Raw genomic sequence first — 8,309 nt, forward strand, 5'->3', positions numbered from 1 at the left:
TATAGTCCAAAATTTTAATCTCCTTTAATAGTTAAATGCATTTTTGCATCTCACTTGCTTCTACTTTCTACTAAACATTTTAACATTTTGCTTCTGACATTTAAGAATGATCCTCTGTGGATGGACCTAGAGACTGTCACACAGAGTGAAGTAAGTCAGAAAGAGAAAAACGAATACCGTATGCTAACACATATATATGGAATCTAAAAAAAAACAAAAAAAAGGTTCTGAAGAAGCTAGGGGCAGGACAGGAATAAAGACACAGACGTAGAGAATGGACTTGAGGACACGGGGAGGGGGAAGGGCAAGCTGGGATGAAGTGAGAGAGTGGCATGGACATATATACACTATCAAATGTAAAATAGATAGCTAGTGGGAAGCAGCCGCATAGCACAGGGAGTCAGCTCAGTGCTTTGTGTCCACCTAAAGGGGTAGGATTGGGAGGGAGACACAAGAGGGAGGAGATATGGGAATATATGTATACATATGGCTGATTCACTTTGTTATACAGCAGCAACTAACACAACATTGTAAGCAGTTATACTCCAATGAAGATGTTTAAAAAAAAAAAGAATGATCCTCTGGAATTAATTTTTGTATATGGAGGGAGTTAGGACTATAATTTCATTTTTTCCCTATACCAGTAACAATTTTTTTCTAGTTGTGCTTATTGAAAAATCCCTCCTTTCCTCGCTGATCTGCCATGCCATCTACATCTTATATCAAAGATTAAATATGTGAGGACTGTTTGGGAGTTCTGTATTCTCCTTCATGGGCCAGTTTCATTGGTCAGTTTGTTTATCTTTGTAGAAATACCACACTGTCTTAATTGCTGTAGCTTCATAAAAGTTCGGATGTTGGGCAGGGTAAATTTCTTCTCTTTCCTCTTTAATAATGTCTTGGATGTTCTTGGCTCTTGTCTTAATGATAGACTTAGATTATTGCTATGATCTGTGAAATGTAACCTACAACCTTACAATTCTGCAATTCAAATGAGTTGTTTTACTTAATAATCAGTTGCTCTGTTTAATTATATTTAAATTGGCATAAATATTAGTGAGGTTTCTTGTTAATTCAGAAGAAGCTTCACCTTCATTGACCAACATGACTTATGCATTAGGGTGTGATAAATCGCCCAGCTCCTTTTTTTTAAATCATAGCACGCACAGAAAATAACATTTCTATAGCAGATAGGGGTTAAGGGACAACAATGCTTGTGGCCTAAGATAAATGCCCAGGGCCCCAGGCCAAACTGAGGCCTCCCTGATGGCTGAGAGCATCAGTAATCTCCACACACATATAACACACGGTCCCCCAGAACACAGATCAAGATGCTCTGCGTTATTCAAATGAGTACTTGACACTATCTCATTTTAATTAAATAAATAAGCATTTACATATATTTAAAATAGGTTGGATCTGTGTCCCTTTACAAAAGCAAATTGCTTAAATTAAACCACAGGCAAAGGCAGAGTTAACCTAAGTTGAGCACATCTGCCTTCTGTGAGATACTATTCCAAAATCTAATTTGAATCTAACAGAGTGCCAATAAAAAGTTTAAACACTGAACAAATTAATTTATATATTATTTTACTTTAATTTAGTTGCTTATTTCTATGACTTTACTTTTCTAAAAAGTGCTCATCTAATAAAAAATCAACGATCATAGCAAGGATGAAGAAGATGGTAAAGAGCCATTCCCAACCCCACAGCCTACAAACCACCATCGTTAATAGAGGAAAATACATGCCGTTCACCCTCTGGGCTCATAGACGGATAAACAGGAAGACTGAAAGATAGATGATGGAAGGGTGGATAGACTAAAGTAATTCTGAATAAATGGTAACACTATAATGCTAATTTTGATTAAAAGTTTTACACTTAATTGAATTTTAAAGCTCTATTGTTTGGTACATACACATTTAGTGTCTCTATGTCTTCTTGGTGGATTTTTAAAAATCATTATATAATAACCCTCTTTAAATTTTTTTTTTAATAAATTTATTTTATTTATTTATTTTTGGCTGCGTTGGGTCCTCATTGCTGTGCGCGGGCTTTTCTCTCGTTGCGGCAAGTGGGGGCTAGTCTTCGTTGCGGTGCACAGGCTTCTCATTGTGGTGGCTTCTCTTGTTGCGGAGCACGGGCTCTAGGCACGCGGGCTTCAGTAGTTGTGGCTCGTGGGCTCAGTAGTTGTGGCCTGCGGGCTCTAGAGCACAGGCTCAGTGGTTGTGGTGCACAGGCTTAGTTGCTCCGTGGCATGTGGGATCTTCCCAGACCAGGGCTCGAACCCGTGTCCCCTGCAGGTGGGTTCTTAACCACTGCACCACCAGGGAAGTCCATTTAATTTTTTTCTGTTATCAATATACCACTACTCTTGCTTTCACTATTTTTCATGTTAGCTTGACAAATCTGTTTTTATCCTTTTACTTTCAAATTACCTATGTCATTGTGTTTGAAGTGAGTTTCTTGTAGACAGCACATAGTTGGATTACACTTTCTTTTCTTTTTAAAAATCTATTCTGGGGCTTCCCTGGTGGTGCAGTGGTTGGGAATCTGCCTGCCAATGCGGGGGACACGGATTCGTGCCCTGGTCTGGGAGGATCCCACATGCCGTGGAGCAACTGGGCCTGTGAGCCACAACTACTGAGCCTGCGCGTCCGGAGCCTGTGCTCCGCAACGGGAGAGGCCGCGACAGTGAGAGGCCCGCGCACCGTGATGAGGAACGGCCCCCGCTCACCGCAACTGGAGAAAGCCCTCGCGCATCGACGAAGACCCAGCGCAGCCAAAACTAAATAAATAAATTAGTTAATTTTAAAAAAATCTATTCTACTAATCTCTGCCCTTTAATTAGTATGTGTAGACCGTTTCCCTTTAAAGCAATTATTGAAATGTTGGAGCTGAAGTCTGCTACTTTATTATTTGTTTTCTGTTTGTTTCCTATTTCTCTTTTCTTGTTTTTTTGTGGGGTGCCTGGCCTCTTTTTTCAGGATTCCATCTTGTTTGATTTGCACTTTTTTTGAGCATATTGCTTTGTATACCTTTCTTTGTGGTTGCTCTAGGTATTACAAGATACATACATGACATCACAATCTATTGATTTTGATGTTTAACTGCAAGTGAAGTATTGAAAACTTACTTCCATTTAGGTCCTTTTAACCCCCTACTTTTAGAACATAATTCTTTTAAGTGTTTCTTTTACATATATTGAGCACCAAATAGACGCTGTTTTAATTTTTGCTTCAACCATCAAATATGATTTCAGAAACTCATGAGAAGGATAGCTTACTATATTTACCCATATTTTTACCCATTCCCTTGCTGTTTTTTTTCTTTCTTTTTTTTTTTAAATAAATTTTAATTAATTAATTTATTTATGGCTGTGTTGGGTCTTTGTTGCTGTGCACGGGCTTTCTTTAGTTGCGGTGAGCGGGGGCTACTCTTCATTGCAGTGTGCCGGCTTCTCACTGCGGTGGCTTCTCTTGTTGCGGAGCACAGGCTCTAGGAGTGTGGGCTTCAGTAGCTGTGGCACACAGGCTCAGTAGTTGTGGCGCACGGGCTTAGTTGCTCCGTGGCATGTGGGATCTTCCCGGGCCAGGGCTTGAACCCGCGTCCCCTGCATTGGCAGGCGGATTCTTAACCACTGCACCACCAGGGAAGCCCCTTTTCTTTCTTTCTGAAATCCCAGGCCTTCTTCTGTTATCATTTTCTATCTGGAGAACTGCCTTTCACCATTCTTTAAGGGTACGTCTGCTGGTGACACATTGTCTTAGTTTTCTTTCATCTGAGGATGTCTATTTCTTTTTCCTTCCTGAGGATGGTTTCTCTGGACACAGAATTCACATCACCTATTCCTTTCTTTTATTACTTGAAAAATGTTGTGCCACTTCCTGCCAACCTCCATGGTTCATGGTTTCAGATGAGTAATCTGCTGTTATTTGAATTGCCGTTCCCCTATAGGAAATGTGTCATTTTTCTCTGATTGCATTTAGATTTTTTTCTTTGTCTTTGGTTTTCAGATGTTTGATTACAATGTGTCTTGGCATGGATTTCTTTGATTTGGATTTCATTCAGTTCTGTGAATCAACAGGTTTACATCTTTCAGTCATTATTTCTTCAAATGTTTTTTTCAGTTCCCCATTCTTTCTCTCTCCTTCTGGGACTCCAATGACACAAGTAGTATAACTTTTGCTATTGTTCCACAGGTCCCTGAGGCTCTGTTCATTTTTTTTTTCCCCAAAAATATTTTCTCTCTGTTTTTCAGGTTGAGTAATTTCTAGTCACTGTTCTTAAGTTTTTAATTTTCTGTCATTTACACTCTCCTGTGGAGTCTATCCAGCAAGATTTAAAAAAAATTTTTTGAGTTGTCATATTTTGTTTGAATTTAACAGAAAAAAATAACTGAAGCAAAAGTGAAGTCAATGCTGACCTTTAGAACAATTTTTTTTCACTCCATGACTAGAAAAAGCTATTCCCTCAGTTCCCTTCTTCTCAATACAGAAAATAGTAGCAGGGCCTCTTAGAAATTATGGCAGGTCTTCGATTTTAGAGACACTCTTGTTCTTTACTGTATCAAACATGTTAAAAGGATCACATATTTCACATTACATATAATTTTCCTATAAAAATATCTGAAGGGATTTTAATAATACAGCAATGAAATTTTTATTAATTTTCATTTCTTTTTTTTTTTTTTTTTTCATTTTGAGACAACAGTGAACATTCTTGGAAGTCCTTATGGTTTTGTGGTCCTAGACTCTGCACCTGTGCTGTCCAATGGCTCTGGACTCATTTTGTTGATGAGAGTAGGTTTGATACCTGGCAGAGCCTTGTCAAAAATTTTTTTCTCTATCATTAACCAACATCTCCTTCTGAAGTTTATAGCCTGGCATTATACCCTTTTCCATGTTGGTTACTCCAAGGCAATTATGCTGTTTCTTTTGGGGTGATTTATATCATTAGGTATTGAGGGAGGTAGATTCTGTGATCCAACTTCATTCAACCTTCTTTAAAAGTGAAAACTATCATTTTTAGTCCTTTCTCAGAGACACCGACATGAAGACATTGTTAGCTTTTGATATTTTAGAATGTGTCTGTCATTCCTTGGTTATCACTTGTTTAGGTAACATTTCCCCCTAAATTACTAATTAAATCCCAATTAAATTAATCCTAAATTTTGGCCTGATTCTTTCTTTTTAAATGGTTCAAAATTGCTTCCATCTTTTTAACCAAATTTGCCCAAATCTAAAGCATTATTCCTTTTGTTTACCTACTGAGGATGAATATATTTCAATTTACTTTTTTTTTTTTACTTAAAAAAATTATTTATTTATGTCTGCATTGGGTCTTTGTTGCTGCACGTGGGCTTTCTCTAGTTGCGGCGAGTGGGGCTACTCTTCGTTGAGGTGCGCGGGCTTCTCATTGCGGTCGCTTCTCCTGTTGCAGAGCTTGGGCTCTAGGCACGTGGGCTCTATACGCAGGCTCAGTAGTTGTGGCACACAGGCTTATTTGTTCCTGGGCATGTGGGATCCTCCCAGACCAGGGCTCGAACCCATGTCCCCTGAATTGGCTGGCGGTTTCTTAACAGCTGCGCCACCAGGGAAGTCCCTCAATTTGCTTTTTACTGAAATTTGTTAACACAGTTGGATCAATGCATATTGCCTCTTTTCCATCTTCCATTTTGATGACAAAGACACCCAGAGCTCTGGACACTATTTTCTTTTCCCAATACTGCTTGCTAAGTTTTTTCTGTTTGCTTCATTACCACACTTCCAACTATTTTCCATTTAATTTGTAATTTGGCCTGTTTTAAAAGTTTTCCCTTTCCATTGTTTTGTTCTGGCAATCCTATATCTAGCAAGTTAGTTTTTCTTCTCTGATATCTCTCGTGTTTGATGCTGTTAATAATATTATTGTAAAAAGACAATTTGTTGCTACTACACTGATATTGGAAAAATAATAAAGTGGTAAAGTGAATAGGTGTTTTTTAAAATGTGACTAGTAGGCAAGTGGGTTTTTTGTTTTTTTTTTTTTGGTGGTGGTTTTTTGTTTTGTTTTGTCTTCAAAGACTACATTTAAAAGTTTATGGAAGATGGGGAAAATTATCTGTTGAATGTTGCATCTTGTGACCTCAGGCTTACTTCAGGCTTTGACAAGGACATCAGCCTTCTTGGGTGTTTGCATCTTAAAAGAGGAGCCTGGAGCGGCAGATATGGAAGGTTTGTTTCAGATATTAGGAGAGGGAAGAGAGTATCCCTGTACTCCTCCATTTTCATTTTGTTGAACTGCTATTGTTTAGATGGAAAATATGAAAAATATCATTATACTGCCTATTATCGTGCACATCACACTGTGTAATGATTTGTTGATTGTTCATTCCGGGGCAAGAACTGTGAGTTCTTTTAGTCAAAGGCTCTGTATTATTCACCTTTTTATCCCAAGAGCCTAGAACAGTGCCAGGCTCATGGCTCATTTCAATAAATGTTTGCTGAATAATACTTGGAATATTTAAAACATCTTTCCATGGTCTTGTGTTGAAGGTTAAAATGTGATTTTCCAGTGCTTGTACATAAAAGGTGTTTATTCATAATCATATGGATGCTATTCTAATTTCTGAAGAGGAGGACAAAACCTAGGTTATTGTGGCATTGTTTCTAATGATGGGTAATTGTCTATTCTCATGTCTGTAAATGTCTGTTTCCTGGAGGCCCTAATGCCTGTGTCCTGTCCTGGGTGTGCCTTTTTACCTCCACCACTAGGGGGCAGCACAGGTAATGAAATCAATTCCCTCCGGTTACACCTTGCAGTATCCCTCCACACCAGTCTGTACAAAATAGCCCCTTGCTTGTAGAAAACGTTATTGAATAGCAATGTGCAACCATTTCAGGTTTTAGGATTCTTTTTTCCAAATCTATAGAAAACTCCAATACATTACCTTAGACTATAATCCGATGACAGAATCTCATGTTTTAAGTGAGGGATTAGTCAAAGGTTGCTTCCGGCTCTAAGACGACTGGTTTCCCAGGTTGATCTTCTCTCTGCCACCCACCCCATTTTTGGTTTTGAAATGTGGATGAAAATAGGAGGTGATCAGGTTCACCTTCAGGTCAGGAGTGGCTGAAGGCCTCAGGGCAGAATCAGGCTGTGAGGAAGAAGAGCCCCATGACCCTAACTAGGCCTCCTATTGCATGGTGACCCTATTTTCTTTTGCTTTTTCTTTTTTTTAATTTGCTTTTCTCTTTTAATCCTCTGCCTGCTCCAACTCAAAAAATTGCCGGAAATTGAACAGAAGTAAGCTGTCAAAGAGTCAAGGCAAGCCAGCCCCAGGTAGCAGGCTCCCTCCCACGGGGGCCAAAGTCTGGGCAAAGGGGTGTCTACTCAGAGCCATTAATAAAAGCTGGTGCAGAATAAGGTGGTTCTAGAGGCTGGTAATAACCCGGCCCAGAGGGGCTTTCTGCAGTGGCGCACACCTAACAGGGCCAGGCTGTGCAAGAAGAGGTGTTGACTGGCCTTGTCAAAGAGCCCCTTCTCATGGGCACCCAGGCCCTGGATGCTACGTGCCCCATAGGAGGCCCCGGATTCACACAAGGTACCCAGGCGACAGCAAGTAGCCCCTCGCCTGGCCACAGCCGTGGATGGTCTGGGACCCTATTTTCTGAAGCTTAAATCTGGACAATGGTCTGACAAGAGGAATGTGTTTCCAAATCTCATGTCAAAAATTTGAAATGGGACTGTCCAGGAAAATCTGGAGTCCACAGTCTTCAGCATGATGGTCAGCTGTAAAAAGTGCTGTTTGCACTTTGTCATGTTCATTGGCATCTTTTTTTTTTTTTTTTTTTTGCGGTACGTGGGCCTCTCACTGTTGTGGCCTCTCCCGTTGCGGAGCCCAGGCTCCGGACGCGCAGGCTCAGCGACCATGGCTCACAGGCCCAGCCGCTCCGCGGCATGTGGGATCCTCCCGGACCGGGGCACAAACCCGCATCCCCTGCATCGGCAGGCGGACTCTGAACCACTGCACCACCAGGGAAGCCCCTCATTGGCATCTTTGATGTCAAAATAGTCGCAGCTTTTCGCCTTTGGTCTGCTCCCCCTTCTTGTTCATTTTCCATAAGCAGCTCCTTCCATCCTGTCTCCCAACAGGCCACAGTCAATTCGGGGAAATTTTAACCAGGAAAGTGAGGCGTCACATGAGGAATTTAGACACTGAGGTAGAGGAAAGAGCAAAGGGACCACCCCCTCCAAGAAAAATAAAACCAAACAAAAGACCTCTTTAGTAAGAGTTTAGGTTGTAATATAAATGTCAAGGACACTTT

The sequence above is a fragment of the Delphinus delphis genome, chromosome 21 (assembly GCF_949987515.2).
Source record: "Delphinus delphis chromosome 21, mDelDel1.2, whole genome shotgun sequence".
Lineage (NCBI taxonomy): Eukaryota > Metazoa > Chordata > Mammalia > Artiodactyla > Delphinidae > Delphinus > Delphinus delphis.